This window comes from Tenebrio molitor, chromosome 4 (genome assembly GCF_963966145.1).
Source record: "Tenebrio molitor chromosome 4, icTenMoli1.1, whole genome shotgun sequence".
Taxonomy (NCBI): domain Eukaryota; kingdom Metazoa; phylum Arthropoda; class Insecta; order Coleoptera; family Tenebrionidae; genus Tenebrio; species Tenebrio molitor.
Genome location: NC_091049.1, coordinates 22,467,749 through 22,486,037, shown reverse-complemented (window position 1 = coordinate 22,486,037; position 18,289 = coordinate 22,467,749). Strand labels below are relative to the sequence as shown.

The following is an 18,289-nucleotide window of genomic DNA, read 5'->3' as shown; positions in this document are numbered from 1 at the left end:
CGATGAATTATTCTTCCGTTATTTGACAATCCAGTAAACGTATCGTTTCTCATTATTGGCATTATTTCAACGCGTGTTTAAAACGCTATAACGTTGGCATTTGCGCGTACAGAAGCTGTCAACGTGGCGGAGTTTTCGTTTTGTAAACTGGCTCGTATAGCTTTCAGCTTAAGCCACCGCAATTATAAATTTAAAGGAGATTACGCGTCAGAGAGTACCCCAGGAGAGACACACCACGCATCACTGTTCGAAGAGCAACGCGTTAATTGAGAATTTACATAGGTCACCTCGGCGAAGCTTGCAATATAGCTAGAGAATTAGTGCGGGGTGACGTCTAGGAATCGAAAAAACGGAGAGAGGCACAAATTTAGGTCAGGAAATTTAGAGGCGATGCTGTCGCCCCAGCAACACAAGATAGTTCGATAAAAGCATATCTGAAGTGAGAATTGTACAATTTTGGTTTCGGTTAGACGTGTTTCTCTGCTTTTATGGATGGAGTGTAAAGTTTTACACCAAAATTCTGCAAAATTGCGCGTTTGTTTCATACGCGTCTACGTTTTTGCATTTGTAGCCACGTTTAACACAGTTTTTTGCTTTTTTCTTGCAAACCAGACGCTTTCAAGGACAATTTTTTCCCTACAGCATTTTTTATTGACGATTATTTTTTTATGAAAATCTTAATTGATTCAACATTTTAAAAAGACATGTAAAAATTACGTTTTTAAGACTTGGGTGATTGCATTAATGGGATTTTATTCTTCACCGTCTAAAGTATCTGCATTTTAAATTTCACAAAAATCCGCTGGAAAATAACTGAGTTATTAGGCTCGAAAGTCTTAGCTGAGACACTTTGTATATTCCTGATGATGTCCTGGAAGGGGCAATTGCAGCGAGGTACCAAATGTTGCATAAAAAATCAAAATTACGTTATCAGGAAGAATTTGAAAAATTTACGAGTAAATGAAAACCAGTGAGTAAATGTGAAAGACAGTGAGCGAAAAACAATGAGCGAAAGTGAAGTGAACGAAAGAGAAACCTTCTCCTTCTCCCACTGGTAACTATGGATAGAGACTCACTTTCTAGGGAGGTATCGAACAAAAGTAATTTTAGTGATTATGTCACAGGGATGAAAATTATTTAAGGTTTTGCAACTTTAGTATTATACGCCAAGTTATCGGAGTGGGACACAGCAATGCCAATAAAGAATGCATCATTTTTTGTTTATTTACAAGCTCAATGTCAAGTCTATTTGCCACGATTCGTTTATCACGTAAAATAATTTATACTATAATCTATTCATTTTGATTGTGACCACTCCGTAGTAACTTTTCAGTTGCTAGGTTATTGATAGGGAATTTTAGATAACACTAAATCCAGTCGCAGTTGGCAACTCTCGGAGGCGCCATTTTGACAGAAACGTCACGCTCACAGAAGACAGAACGGAAAACGACTTGCGCAAACGTTTTTCAAAGTACACTGTGCGCATATCTATAAAATTGAGTTTTGGTACAAAATTTTACAATTCAAAAAGAAAATGCCACGTCGTCTTCTCAAAGTTGGGACCAAACGGTTAATATTGACTTGTTTCGAGACGTTTATTGAAGCCAACGGGAAAACAACTCACAAAAATGAACATCACCAATAAAGTTAACTCTATTTGTGCTTTTTTGTTGTACATTTTGGCTAGTAAGTGTTGTAGTTTGATATCTTCTGCCTTTTCATCCCCTGTAAATCATTTTTTTGAACTTTCTGTCTGATTAGTTTTTATCTGAAAATATTTGTATTAATCAATGCTAATTGAAAGTTCTGATTACCTTTATACCAGGCATTTTTCGCGTTTGTCTTACTGCCAAATTACCATTTCCTTCGTTCTTCATTAATATCGAGAATTGCATGAGGTGATTTCGAAGTTTTTACGTTAAATAATCTGTACCTGGATATAACTCCATTTTTCAACAGACGTGATCACAGAATCAGACAGACGTTTTTAGTTTCTCCTACTTCAAATATTGATTTCCGTTATTAATATTGATAAATACATAAAAATCATTGCTTTACTACCATGGTCAAGTTTTGACAGTTCTGACATTTTCCATCATGTTCACACCACACAAATATTTAGTGTAAAACGTATGCAGCACACAGCTAAACAGCGCCTACTATGTTTTTCGTTGTGGTCACAATCAAAGTGAACAGATAATAAATATAATTTATAATTATCATCCTGTTTGAGAGCACTCTTTGGTTCACACCGGTAATATGGTAAATTCTCGATTAGTTTATGATTTATTGGTAATTGGGAGTAAATTATTTTAGGTACACACAATTATGCTAATAATTGTAGCCACTCTGTATTAATATCGAAGAAGAAGAAGTAATAATATGTTGTATTGTTTCGCTTGCACCTCTACAAATTCTACAACTATCGCTATTCAATATTCATACTAAGATCTCTAACAATGTGTTCTTTATAATTTTTAGTACAAATTGATAACTTGATGTTGAAAAGCAAATATAAATTTCTCAGTTTCAGAATGTATATTTGGCTTTTTGAGCCACATAAGTGAAATCTTTATATCGACATCAGGTTGTTCAAGCTTAAGAAAATATTTATCGTCCAACGATTTCTCCTTCAATGATGTAATTATCATCCGCTCTGCTCTTTTTGAAAAGTAATTTTTAAATTGCTGACTTGGTTGTCAAGCAAAATTTGTCATCATTTTCAGTGATAAATTAAACATTTCGATAATTATAATTTTCGATAATTTAGGATGGCGTTTATTAAAATCTGTGAATAATTTTCTCACTTTAATGTTAATATTTTGGATATTGGTTTTGGTCCATTTAATAATTCCGAAGTACTAAATTAATAACAGCACGGCATAACGATTCACACCCTCCATTAGATTATACCAGTTAGAAAACATTACTTCCCACCATACATAAAAGCCAAAATTGTTTTCCTAAGTTATTTTGGCTTCAGTTTGGTTAATTGTTCACATTTCTCAATTCCAAAACTCATTCCTACACAGCAGGAAAGTGTTCGGTTAATTTTGACAGAGAGACGTAAGTTGATCATTGGTAGTAGCGTATAATTTTAAATTAAATAATAAATTAAATCCATGATATAATTCATTGTATTAATTCAGTTAAATCCATAATCAGGACTATATCTATATATATCTGATAATTGACTCGTTTAATTGGAATTGGATTTGATTTCCAGCACTGACATTATTACTCTAAGCAAAGAAAAAAACCCTTCCCTTGATACACCCTTTTTGTTCTTTATTATTATTAGTGATCTTGCTTTTCAAGCAATGACTATAAAATCGTTTTCCTGTTAGGCCTGGTACAACCATAACTTGCAAAATATATAGTAAATCACAGTTTTTGATAAAATCGAAGACAATTGGTTAATAAAAATATCAAATAAATAAAAGTATTAAATAAAGAGGTAGGTGCGTTTTAACTAAGCAAAAGCAACTTATCAATCTGTTGTGTATTATATTTCACAATACGTGATAATGAGCTTTTTAATACTAACTGATTTGATATGACTGATATGATTAAATAAATTTGGGAAGAGAGGATTCATTTACAAAAGTATGCTGGAAGAGAAATGAAACCCCTGAATGTTCTAGATATTTTATTAACGTCTGTTCTAAATTCAATTATCTCGTGTCAGAATAGAGAAGTCTGGTAGACAAGTTTATGGCAGAAACGCACCCTGCAACTATACTTCCTTATTATTTATAATTATGAACCACTCTAAAAGGAATTTACAAAAAATGTAAAACTAATACAGTTTTTGTTTAACACATTAATATTTATATTTACGTTACAATCAATGCACCCACTTATATTGACAGTGATACGACATTCACCCATTTCATGACCAAGAGGAAACATTTTGTGTGCCTTGTGTACGTACTATAGTAGTAAAGTGCCTTTTCAGCCCTCGTGTAATAATTGCCCTCGCTGCGTTCGCGCTTGTACACTTTAGATAAAATAACGCACTTTAATGCTTTGCCATATAATGTACTATTTTATATTCCTAAAAAATAATATATACATTATATACGCGTCTATCGTTAAGTAATGCTACTCATTAATCACTGTTGTGATTAATAACTCATTACTCCACTTTGCCGTTGCACAATTGCATTTGGAAATAATCGCATCGACGGTAAAGTTGCTATTCTCATTCTCATTTTGAAATGTCATAATTCGCGAATCTATATTTTTTCTTTGTTAAAACAATAATAAATGAATTCTCATTTTAGGAATGATGAAATTTGTATATTGTAGAAAAAGTATGGTACACTACTCGTGCGTAATGGCCATTATCTACTCGTTCATCCTTTATTATCCATCATTACATGCCCCTTGAACAACATACTATTATTTTCATTTTTTCAGCTTGATTTAGAATTTTTTTCTTCTTTCCAAAACCTAGATAGTGCGATTTTACATGGTACTACTGAATTCCCATAAATAAGCCGTAAATATCTTTTCATCCTTTGTTTTCGAATATTTTGCGACAAGGAAACGCAAAATAAATCAAATTATCAATACAAATTTATAGGAACATAAATAAACGGATTATAAAACAAGCCGCAAATGACAACTTCAATTTACAACCAGCCACTGTCGTCAAATCTTCAAAGACATTAAAACAACAGTGGCGCAGTTTAAAACTGTTTTATGATTTCCTGTAAAATATTTTGAAAGCCAAAGAAAAAATCGAAAATACACATCTGCAATAAGAAGTTTTCATCGCACTAGTCGGAAAAATGTAACCCCTGGGAAGATACCGAAGCTGTCCCCTCAAGACGGCACGCATAAAATTATATTCATCTTCTGATCGATCTGGCAACATGACCGATTTCCTCCTTTGAACCAGAAGCCAATGAATACGTCTGAAGATATATATCAAGAGTAAAATGTATTTATTGGCTGTCGCTTAAATGGAAATTTTCTATAAAGTTTTGTCTTTTGACAGCACCTGATGTATGCTAACATCTTACATTTTAAATTTAAACACATCCACTTTCATTGGCCGTCGTCGAACCACAACAACTGTTCTCGTTCACTCACACTCTTCTTCTGCCATAATCGATAAATATGCCCCATTTAAAATTACAGATTAATGTGAAATACGAATTTCGTTCGCTTCCAAATTGTTCAACTTAATGTGGAATTAATTTTGTGCATTTGTCTTTTCCTGGCTTCCGGCACGTGTGCAAATTGAATTAGGATTTTATTTTTAGATCTTATTTTTTCTGTTTCGTAATTTTAGACTGTTTGTTACTAACACTAAAATACAAAATATTATACAAATATATCTGTACGATTTATTTCTCATTTTTGTTTGTCACACTGGACACTATATTTTATCTCTATTTGCGCTCACTTCATAAATTACTTCATTACGAGGGTGGTTCAACGTTTATTGTCCCTGAAGTAGAAGGCGGCGACTGACAAATGAAAAACTGTCTGTCAACAAACTAGTGGTTATTTATTGACGATAACACATGGGAAATTTGGTCAGTGTTCGTCTCAAATTGTTAAGAAGTGGTAGAGGGACTTTCGACACATCAAGAGACACAAGAGATTTTCCCTTTGGCGCATGCGACTCAGTGTTGAACTAACACAACAATAAATTGATTTAACACCAACTTAAACAACAACTATTTAACAGTGACAAAGAGTCATTGTAGAGAACTTGCGACGCGCTGGATGACTCCAGTAAGGAGCTGCCTTCATGTAGCAGCAGAAAGGGTTCATATATCTTACTCACGTAAAGAGGTTGAACGCGTTCTAAGTAAACACTTCGGGTTTCGGGAATTAAATGCGGATTCAGAACAAAGCTGTGAGTACCTCTAGAGTTCTTGAGCTCTTCTTCGACTTCGAGGTAGATGAGTCGCAATTTATGGCAGTGGCTTGTAGCAAATTTAGTCATTATTAGCTTAGCTTAAATTCGTTCCACACCATTAAGTATGGAGTGGAGGCATAAGGACCTCCAAAATTTCCTACAAGCGTCTCAGAAGAAACAGTCGTGGCAAACATATTTTTTAAGATTCTTCTATCGGGCGTTCATAAAATCCTGGGCTGGGAAGGCGTTGGAAACCGTCAGTTATTCAGCTTTTTTAAAGTATACATTAACAGTTGTCATTAGAGCATGTTGACAGCTAATCTAAGATCTATCTATAAACAAAAAATATTTCTGTTTTTTTTCTTTCCTTGCAATGTTTTACATTAAAAATAGAATAGAAAAATATTTAAGGGCACCGTTTGCTAAAAACAAACATGTTCAATCATGTATCGATTAAACATAAACAAATCTCATTTGTGTCAAACGGCGGGAAATTCAAACTTTACACTGTTCCAAATTATTTACTTTTTTCAGCTTAGGTTTTCATTTGAACGCATGATATCAAGGAATTATTGTTAGATTAAAAAAAAATATTGGCTGGTGAATCATTCTTGTATTTTTACTATTTTTTCGTGGCAGCGTTTAATTTTTTACAATCAAATTTCTTCACGTAAATAAAGAAATGACAACAGAGTGAATTCTTTTTATACTCGTATATTTTTCTTCAGTTATTTAGATAAATAGTGTTATTATTGTGAACGTGTTTTTGGTGAATCTGCATTAGGAAACAAAAAATAATTTCTGCAGTTATACAGATGTGTACTCACATGTATACATCTAAAGAATGCACTAAAACTTTTTGTTTACCATTTTTCTTCTTTTTTTAACAATGTTGGCACATGTCCACATGTCGCAACTTATTTGTAGTTTTTTTTTTCATAATTGATAGCTGTGTATTTTTTAAGTGGCCAATTTTATACTGATTGTTAATATTTAAGTTCACAACTCACATTTTATTTGAAGTTTGCTAATTTTTATAAAACTTCTCGATTCTCAACATATTGAAAATAATTTATTAAAGCAACCTTCAAATCCTAAATTCTGTTTTATTTGTACAGGATTAGTTGATAAACACGCAAATAAATAAACTCCACGAAACAACAAATAAACCTAATTATTTGACACTTTTTATTAATTCACTGACGGCAAATTTTAACAAGACAGTTATAATAAGCTTTAATTTTTCTCAAATAATCGCAAGAAATATAATCGCTGCTTTCTTTATGCTTTTACTAGATTTTATTTCCACTAACATATTGTAATGAAATACCCAAATGAAAAAGTTTTGTATTACATCTAACCCATGATGAAAAAACAAATTGTAATGAAAACGGTTTTTTGTAAAGGATGAACATGTTAAGCACTTCCTCCAAGATCCTTTCACGTTGCAAAGAAGAAATAATGCAAAAAAGTGCAACAGTTTCATATAAATACATCATAGCGAAGCTACATATTTAATCATTAAGAGTAGAAGTGAGTCTTTTTGTGCTAAGCCCAGAGATTGGAGACCGAGACGGAGTCGAGGTCGCCAACTGGATGAAACACAAGAAAACCTTCTACTCTGAATGATATACAGAAGACATTTTTAGCAATTTTTAGAATTTTTGTCTGTCGCTGTAGTTCTGTGTTTAAATCCGCAACTCAAAAACAAATCGATCCATTTTCTTCAAATAAACTTTGACAGAAAGGGAAAATTCCTGGTTGTGTTCTGCATTTTATTTAATTACTATATGACGTCAGTGAGGTGGGCTGTAACTATAATTCTATCACAGTATATAATGCGGTACAGTGAGCTCGCCTCACTTAGTTTTCTCTCACGCCTTAAGTTTTTATATTGCAATTTTTAACGCCAGTTAATTTTTAATTAGATTCTTACTTTAATTTCTTCGTGGTCTAAGGTATCGTTATTCAATTAGACAGTTTAATTAAGTCGATTTTTTTAAACGAGTTAAAATTTGTTTAAATTTGCTATATTTATCAGTTATCACTTATCAGTTTCACGAAAATATTTCCCTCAAAAAATTTGAATGTAGTTTTTACTGATTAATATCGTAAATCGTGTAAAAAATGTCTAGGACCACGTGCGCAGATGTTACAACATTGTCATCGTCGACAACAGTGTTGTTTTTGGGTCATTATGTAACTTTGTCTCTTTCATAAACCGTATAACAATAATTACATGTGAACATCTTTATAGCGTATCGTATTGTGGGGCGACACATGGACCACATATGTTTACTTTTAATATAAATCTCACTCTAACTTTAATAATGACGATTTTAAAAGCTCGCATGTTTCGACATGATTTTTATTTTGGTACCCGCGAAGGGACATGCAGACGGTAATTAATCTCTTCCAAAAATCTAATATATTAACGACGCGTCAATTAAACGCCGAATTTATAGACCGTTTCGTAACGTTGACGGATTGAAATATTCACCGATGTCTCACTCTCAAATCTCAACTTTTCTATATATTATTTTCATCAAATAATATAAAAACAATCGATTGTCACCCCGATGATGTGTGCCAGCTGCAGATTCGACGAGTCCGTAGGGTGCTGCTCCAGTTTCACGAGTCATATAATCGACTATTAATCATATCACGAAATTATATTCCAAGAAAATGTAATGGATGGATAATTAAGAAACGTTTAAATGCATGCATCGACGCCACTGGCTTTGCTTTTTGACAACTTATAATGGCGCAATTTGAATAAACATTTTAGCTGTCAAATTTGACCTTAGAAAAGTACCACAATAAGATGATCATGTTTTTGATTTATCATGGCTGGATAACCCCTGCTACCCTATCTCAGCCAATTAAATCGTTGCCAAGGCATCACGTGACACAAGAATTATATTCTCATTTTAATTTTAATTATTACCTACTGTGACTTTACAATATCCCAATAAATCAATATGTCTTTATTAAATAACTTTTGAAAGTCCCTGCACTAAATCTGTATCAAGTTCATTTTCTTTCAATGCTGTTGAAATACATCAGAAGGCACAAAGATCACAAAACTTTTCATTTTTCTCCAGACTCGTCCATTAAATATTCCATATTATTCACTCGCTCACAAATTCAGCAGTAAAACGGCGATGTTCTTGTGTCAATTTATTTTCATCGCCAATCCTCTCATAAATGTATTCTCTTCGATTTTCCCTCAAAGCATTTTTCAATGGGAAATCGAATCTGGGGTATCTATTTGCACAAACAGAACTTCGTTCTCATTTCTGGAACCTTTTAATGATATTTGACGTTTAGTTCAAACAAAGCTTTCATGTGAATTCACTCGTCGCTTGTCCGAATGCTAGAAAGGAAGTAAAATCCTGTAAAAATACGTTGAGTATGACGTGGAAACTCTGATTTGTATCAAATATTAAAATGACGTCGTTAAAACCAACGGCCGCGAAATTGGATTTCGCGGCCTGTTTTAGATACGCGAAGTGGTCGTTTCGCGTACGGTTACGCAAAAACAATTTAAATACAAATAACAAGAATAAGAATTTCTCAATCTAATTAGTACCTTTTTTATTATTTATGAAGAATTAGAGTGCTAGGTGTGACCTCCAACAATAACTTTGTTCTTACCTACCAAGTTATAATATGTATATTACAGTACAGTGCGAGCACAAGCAAAATTATAGTATTTGTGATGCTACTGCTGATGTCATTTTCAGCAAATATTTTTATGATTCCAGTTTATTACTGTACAAGAAATAAATTAGGTGCATCTTCATAAATGATTTAGTGGTAGGCAAGAGCAATTCGTGCTTGTCAGCTGCTGTGTTAGCTGTAATGTATAAAACAAACAAATTGTTAGAAATCATACTTAATTTTAGCTTGGAACGTATTAATAAAGCAAAATGTTTAATTGAAATAAAAATGACAGAAAAAATTGGAAATATTTATACAGATTGACCTGAATCTGTTAATCTGTTGGGTGTTTTATCTAGTTTTTAGAAAATCTATCTCAGGACACACTGTTTTTAATGTTTCAAAAGTCACCATAAAGCTGACAAACATCTCACAAACAAAACTAATAACCTTTACGATAGTGTAAAATTATTTTTGTGTAAATTAAAGGAACTTGGCCACCTACCTAATCTTGTGCGCCTCATATTTTAGCCAAAAACTACAGTCGCCGATGTCAAAACTTATCAAGAAATCTATTAAGAACGCGAAGTAAATAATCTAGTTAAACCGCGAAGCCAGTGTTAAGTTAATTGTGAACCATGTGCATATTTATGCGTCTATAAATAATACAAGGGAAAGAGAGTAAATAAGAGAATGTACTTCTTCGATTACGTTATCTCGTAACACACTCACACACCACACGGCACCTCAGGGACTCGACCAAAATGAAACATCTATGGGAGTTGTTGCTCCGGTCTCGCTTCGTTTATAAATCATCATTCGAGCGTCTCCTCTCTGAATGGAAACGATGAATCAAAACTTGTCTGGCTGTCTATTAATTTACTTTTTATCATTGTAGTTTCGGTAACAATTTCCGGCTGCCCAACCGTCTTTCAATTCTCTTTATTATCTGTCTAATCAAAATAACAATTCGCGGCGAGGAACTTGGCAATTTCAGCTTATTCGGCATCAAAGTTTTATTCGATTAAGTGGAACTTTGACTGGATGGAAAATATGATAAATATACATCATTAAGCATTGAGGTCGTACTAATGAATTGGGGGGAAACAATGTAAAACCTTGTTGAATACCGTTGTTTTGGTCTCATTTGAAAAGAGTAGAAGTGAGGCTTTTTGTGCTTCGCTCGACTTCGCCTCGGTTTTCAATCTCTGGGCTTAGCACAAAAATACTCACTTCTACTCTTAATGACATAATCTACTATTATTCAGTGTAGGTCTTGGTCTACTGTTTAGGTGGTCGATGTGTTCGCAGTATTTTATTTGATTCATTCTTCATATCTCCTTTAATCCATTATAAAACGTGGTGTTCAAATAATCGTTACAGAAGTTCATGTGTATTGTTTCATTTGTATTCATCAGGGAATAATCCAAGCAGCAACGCCAGAATGGAAAATGCGATAACTAGGGATCATTAACTGTTTTTTGCTAATCAAATGAAAAGGACCAACTGTTAAGCGAAACAATAGAAAACGTTGTCGAATACCTACGTCTGTTATCACAACGACGACTCCTTTTTGTCTCCTACGTGTTAATGAATAATGAAGCATAACGTGCTTCCTTCATTTCTCATGCATTGTAATCATCACCATTTGACATTTCACCCTCGACAAATTATTTCTCCCGGTTCTCTCCCTAACGCCTACTGATAAATAGTGAGAATTGATTATTCGCTCCCCGGGGAGTTTGATCACAATTGGAAAACTTCCAAGAAATATTTGGGTTATTGTCACGTATGTTTTAATTCATCTTTGCATCTATATTTTTATTATGTAATCGGATTTCATTTTTTCAGAAAATTGGCCTCGTTTTGTTGCCTGAGTGATGCGCTTGAGCAAAATGAAAAATTAGTGTCCGGCTCTTGCCAGTTTTATAGCTATTTTTCAATAAAATTATTAATGTGTTGGGGACGCAAACGAAAGAATAAAAATCGTTTACATGACGTTCAGAAATTTGTGCCAGATGCGTAACATAACGCGTATGAATTCACTGACGTGAATTCGTAATGGTATTGACAGTTGAAAAAAATTTGGGCTTCCGGAAATTCCAATGAATTATTTTTGCATCATGTATTTTTTGTATTTTGCGTTTATGAGTTTTTGGAAAACAAGAAAATAATTTCGTCATCAATATCATCTCTGGTATTGGGAAAACTAAGAAATTGAAGTCATTGCCTACAGATACAACAATGTCTTGGCATTTTCTGTTTACTCTTCGAGAAATTGTCTATGGCAGAAGTGAAACTGTGTGGTATGTAAAGGTGTAATTACACAATACACTCACATGATAAAATAAACTATTTGTGTTATTGTTAAACAAAGTGTTCCAAAATGATTGTGGTATCGTAGTAGGTTTTTGACAATTTGAGTGTTTTCAATTTTGACGCATACTAGAAAAATGATACCAACTATCAAGAACCGTCAAAATGACGGGTATAATAGAGGTTAGGTTTATCAATCAAAAAATATTTCTAATAAAGTGTGCGAGAATGGAGAAAATGTGCACGTCAATGAATGCAACATTTTCCTCAGTCTCTATCAAATAGAATGCTTTATTTTGCTCACTATTTTTGTTCACTATTCCGTAATCTATCACTGTTTCTCCTCTGCTACCTATATAGGGCCATTACCCTTCTTCGTCCCCTCGTTTGTTCCCGTTTAATCCTTCCCCTCCATTTTCTTCGAGCCATTCCATCAGTCTCTTCCCGTCTGCATTTTCCACCTTGTTTTTGAATTTTCTTTTCCCATCCTTCCTCTCGTCTTCTAAATTTTTTGCTCCTCTTTTTTTTTCTTTAAAGATAAAACAGCACTTAAAAAACAGTTTTATTCTTATTTTCCACCCCTTTCCTTCTCTGTTCTGTCCTTCCCCTTCGCTTTCTCAAAGCTATTTCGAGATGGTCCGAATCTACTCTCTCTCCTAGTCTGAATTCTTCTCCTCTTTGCCATGCTTCTTCGTTCACTATTCTGTCGTAAGGTATCACTGCTATCCATATAGGTCCATTCCCCTTCTTCGTCCCCTTGCTTGTTCCCGTTCAATACCTCCCATCCATTTTCTTCGATCCATTACATCAGTCTCTTCCCCTCTGCGTTTTCTATCTTGTTTTTGGATTTTTTTCCCATTCCACCTCTCCTCTTGCCAATTTCCTGTTCCTCTTTCTCTTATTCTCCCGTTGAAGTCCCTTCCCATGAGCATACATTCTTCTCTGTTTTCTTTCATTGCGTCTTCGACACGTCTTCTTGTTGTCTTCACTTCTTTACTGTATATTGTCATTATTTTCTACCATTTGTTGCCTATATAAACTTTTATTTCCATGTATCCTTCTTCTTCTCCATTTTCTTGTCGATTTTCTTCAATCGCTAATTTCGCCCCTGTTATTATTCTCCCGATAGCTCTGCTCTTTTTCTTTTCTCTTTCTGCCCCTTGACCTTCCGATTTGTACTCTTTCGGTAGCGACTTTCCCCTTTGCGCTTCTTTTCCGGTTTCCGTTTTCTTTGTCCATCAACTTTTTGATTCACCTTCTCTTTGTATCTTTTCTCGCCGGTTCGTTTTCTCTTCTTCTCTCCTTCTAAAAATTTTTCTTCAGTTTCTCCTCTCTCTCATCCCATATAAACCATTTCCCGTTTATTTGTATCTGTCTGTATCCTATTTGCACCCTCTTTCCTCTGTCTATCTCTTCTCTAGCCACCTATCTTAACTTCTTTTGTTTTTTCCTTTCTTCGTTTGTCAAATCGCCATATATATATATTTATACATCCTCTCACCTTTTATTTCCTCCAACTTACTCCTATTTAGCATAATGTTCTCCTTCTGCTCTTATCTTATCTTTATTTATTCTAAATCCTTCCTTTACGTTCACTTTCACCCCTATCTCCCTTTCTAACTATTTATCCATCCCCTCTCTATATTTCCTCTTATTGCCCCTATTCCGGTTATTATAACATTATTCTTCCTCTCCTTCTTTTTTTTTTGTTCCATTTTTTCTCTATCATTTTCATACCCTTCCAATCTGCCTCCGCCTGCCATTTTACTTCTCTTCCTCTCATCTCCTCTCTCACTGATGCTAACTCTTTCCTTAGCTCCCGCTTCTCCTCTTTCACTGCCGCTAATTCCTTTCTTAGTACTGTGTTCTTCTCTCTTATTCCCGCCGTATTCTCTCTTATCTCTCTAATCATGGTTTTCATTTCCTTGCTTTTATTTCCTTCTTCGCTTCTACTTGGGGATCTTCCCGTTCTGGAACTCTTTCTGAATGGGTTCGTGCCTTCTTCTGACGTCCTACGCTCTTCTCTTTCTCGCCTGCTGCTTTTTTTCCTTACTTTCGGCGATTTCGGCATGCCCTCTCTTTCTCTCCGGCTGCCTTCTGCTTATCACCTCTCACTCGTTCGTCGCTCTTTACCTTAGTAATCTCTGCACTTTTTTTACTAGACACGTCTGCTCACTATGAGGAATCATTTTATCGTTCTTCGAAACTAACGCCACACCTTTTTTTTTATTTACTAGGTATATCTGTTTGTCTCCTTAGAATAATACAATGTTTTGACTAGTTTTCGTTGGGTAAACCCGACTCATCATTTCACTTTCTTCTGAATTTTTGAATATTGACAACTAACAGGCAATGAATCACAGAAATGATATTTGGCACTTGCCAGCGGCTCTGAGGTTATCTTTGGTGTGGCATAGTGCGGGACCTTATCGTCGAAAGGTGGCAAATTATTTTTGCCGATCCAAGCACCCTACGATACTACAATCACTTCGGAACACTTTGTATTAAAGTGAGCGTCTGTTTATTTTTTTATATTATGTTAGTTTCTTGCGCAAAGTTGAAAGCATGACAGACGATTCCAACCAATAACCATAAAAAATCTCTCCTTTTTGCCGGTCCAGGCCAGACACAATATGTTTCCGGACATTAGAGAGATGTGGAAAACTAGTAATACCCAACGGAGGGACAAAAAATTATTTGTACTTTGTTGCTGTCAAATGCTACTACTGTAACAAAGTGCATCAAGTAAGGAAGCAATGTCTGAAATGACAACGGAATGCGATTCCCTCTGCAGCCACCCATCCTAGTATCGACCGCACCCGGCCTTGCTTAGCTTCTGACCAAATGATAAATTAGTGCTTTCAACGTGGTAGCGCCGTGTATTATTAATAAAACCTTTTTTCGTCACGTGTCATAACTAAGACAGTTCAAAAGATGTTGCTTTGTAGAGCCTCTTATTTTCGGTGTTTTCTACTTCTAGCTGTGTTGAAACAATTAATTTATTAACCCGGGCTTATTTTAGAACAATAGTTTCAGTATTGAACATACGCCAAAAGAATCCCGGCAATAAATCCCTGCCTACCACGCCCTGTCTAATTTAATTCGCCTTCTGATGAATATTGTTCATTAAAATTGACGTCATGTCCGCCACCATCGAAACCAGTCGCATTTTCATCCAGCACCTGAAACACCCACGGAAAAAATTCTCTAAATCGTCGCTAGTAAAGGGTTACGAGTTCAATTAACGCTGTTGTAGCTCTCATACGAGGATAGTGAAACAACATGTTTCGATTTTCAGTAATTTCAGTGTGTTGTCTGGCTCGATTCCAGGATGTGTTAGTGGGAACGCGACAGACACTGGATTAATCGCCACGACTAACGGACAAGATTCAGATTAAATTCCTCCGCTTTCATAACAGTATTAATGTGAGCCAAATTTATGCGTGCAAAGCCGGTGCAACGGCTTCGATGCATTGCACCGAACCATCAGACGATTTATGACCGCGGTTGCACGTCGGATCGAGAGATTCGGGCTAATAAATTTTGCAAATTTCTTCAAACGTTACACTTCAACAGTGGCAGAACCCGCGAAAGCAATAACATTCTTTACAAGCGTGAGCGTTTCGGTTTATTATCGTAACTGATGTCCTGTAATATTATCTTTTTTATGTGTTTTTGTCCATAGTGGTGGACATATATTGGCAACGTTTCAGGGAGTCGTGGAAACCTAAGAAGTGGTCAAACTCGCGTGAAAATTTCGGACAAGTTATTCAACGATATTGGATATTTATCTGAAAACAATATTATCTATGTCAGAAACATTTTTCTCCTTTTAAGATAAGTTCCAACATTATGCAACGTAAATCTATAGATAAATTGAAGCTTCTACCTTTATTTTTTATGTCTATCTGTCTGTTTCCTTTTCTGTTTTTGTTTTATCATGATAAATCTGTGCCGAGTAGTTGCGGTGCGGTGTAGTGAGCTCGTCTCTCCTATTTCTGTTTCGTCAATCCGCGTCACTTCACGTCTATGTTTTTTACCTTGCAATCCTGAACTTAATGTCTAATCTAATTCTTAGTTTCATTTCTTAATGATCTAAGGTGCAATTACTTTCCTGATTTACTTTAATTTTAAATTTGAATAAATTGGCTGCTACAACTGTCTTTTTTCATAACACTTCAATTGCTGCATAACTAAGTGACAGCTCAAGCAAAGAGTTACACCAATCCTTGCAAAAACTTCCAACTTTCAATTAATCTTCATATCTATTGACGTTGTCGCGTTTTCTCATATGCACGAGCAAATCCTCCAAAGACAGTTAAAAATAAAATCAAAAAGTATAAGAACTGAAAGCTGTTATTTTATAATAAGAAGTGCTGGATTCTCTCATGGGCTGTGACCTTGGAAATATCTGCGCATAGGCGGAGCGATAAACCAATGGAAAATCTATAAATGTAAACTGAAAACGTCGATTACTTCAAACACATATAATAGACGAGAGAGAGAGAGAGATGAAACTAACGTAACGAATGACAATGTTTTCCGGTCGGTTTGTAGTGCCCACTTGAGATCGATATTCGTCATTTGCGCAGATTTGACTCATAGGCCATGAGAAAATCCAACAGTTCTAGTAAGCTAACATGTGAAAAACTCGATTCCTGGTCTGGCAGTCATAGTGAGTAGACGTGTTTAGTAAAAAAGTGTAGAGATTACTAACGTAAACAGCGACGAGTGAGTGAGAGGTGATAACTCAGAAGGCAGCGGGCAAGAAAGAGAGGGCATGTCGAAATTGCTGAAAGTAAGGAAAGAAAGCAACAAGAGAGAAAGCGAAGAGGGTAGGACGTCCCATTCAGAAAGAGTTCCAGAACGGGAAGATTCCCAAGTACAGGGTCTCTATAAATGATTGTCGGGTCCAGCCAGCCATGGAAACTTGTCAAATTTTGAATGTACCGCTTTGTTCGGCAAATAATAAATGTCACATTTTTAGGTTAGGTTGTTGGCTTTTAACCAGAGACAAGTTTCAACTGTGCTTTACTCCTGTTAACATTAATGTATTTATTATTTAATACCAACACCAACAGGGGAACAATTATTACCCCCATCGTCCACCACACAGTGTACAGGAATTGGTATGAGAACAAATCCAAACAGATAAATATTGAGAACACCTTGTCCCCGGATATCTGTAGAGTCTTTTCCACCATTTCTTTCAAATCCTCGACTATTTCATCAGATGCTGGTGGTCGTCCTGATGATTTACCCTTGCTAATTGTTCGGATTGTTAAAAATCTGTTCACTGGAATTCATTTTTACAAACAGATAATTCCCCATTAATAAACCTTCCATTTCGAAAGTAAAAAACAACAATGAACGTGTTCTGTTCAACAGAATAAACCATTGTAAAGAAAATAAAGCTAAAATAAAACATAAGACATTAAAACATAACCTCACAAATTTTTCCAGTCTGTTTACCTCTAAAAGCGGACGTACTTGCAATTTTTATTGAAAAATACAGATTTTTGGTGTTTATTAACTGTGATTAACTGCGATAAAACGAATATAAGGAACGAAAACTCGACTGACAGGCGCAAACAAAACGTCATTAATGTCAGAGGTGACCGTGAAAACGAACTAGAATTTGGCATCGGTTTCAAAAAAGCGGAACAGTAAATTTTTTTTCCAAGGCTGGCTTGACCAGACAATCATTTATAGAGACCCTGTAGAAGCGAAGAAGGAAATAAAAGCAAGGGAACGGATAAGAAAATGAAACCATGATTAGAGAGATAAGAGAGGATACGGCGGGAATAAGACAGGAGAACAATGTACTAAGAAAGGAATTAGCGGCCATGAGAGAGGAGATGAGAGAAAGAGAAGAAAAATGGCAGGCGGAGGAGGCAGATTGGATGAAAAGGATGAAAATGATAGAGAAAAAGATGGAACAAAGAGAAAAGAAGGAGAGGAAGAATAATGTTATAAAAACCGGAATAGGGGGAATAAGAAGAAATATAGAGAGGGGCTGGAGGAATGGTTAAAAAGAGAGATAGGGGTGAAAGTGCACTTAAAGGAAGCATTTAAAATAAATAAAGATAAGATGATGATGGCAAAAATAGAAAGTTGGGAGCAGAAGAAGAACATTATGCTATATAAGAGTAAATTGAAAGAAAAAAAGGTGAGAGGATGTACATAGATGACGGTTTGACAAACGAAAAAAGGAAAACACAAAAGAAGTTAAGAGAGGTGGCTAGAGAAGAGAGAGATAGAAGAAAAAGGGTAAAAATAGGATACAGGAGAGTCAAATAAACGCGGAATGGTTTATATGGGACGAGAGAGAGGAGAAACTGAAGAAAAATGTTTAAGAGAAGGAGAGAAGAAAAGAAGACGAACCGGCGAGAAAAGGTATAAAGAGAAGGTGAATAAAAAGGTAGATGGATA

The 18,289-nt window shown here is 35.1% G+C and overlaps 1 protein-coding gene and 1 long non-coding RNA gene across 2 annotated transcripts in view; one reads left to right on the top strand and one right to left on the bottom strand.

The window, feature by feature from the left end:
* The window catches only part of nau (nautilus), a 69,733-nt gene that overhangs the window by 9,986 nt on the left and 41,458 nt on the right, over positions 1 to 18,289 (top strand). The gene's annotated exons all lie outside the window — the stretch shown is intronic.
* LOC138129909 (uncharacterized) lies at positions 1,582 to 2,197 on the bottom strand. Its single transcript, XR_011159422.1, has 2 exons — positions 1,823 to 2,197; positions 1,582 to 1,768 (listed from the first exon to the last, which is right to left on the bottom strand). It is a non-coding gene; the product is annotated as an uncharacterized lncRNA (long non-coding RNA).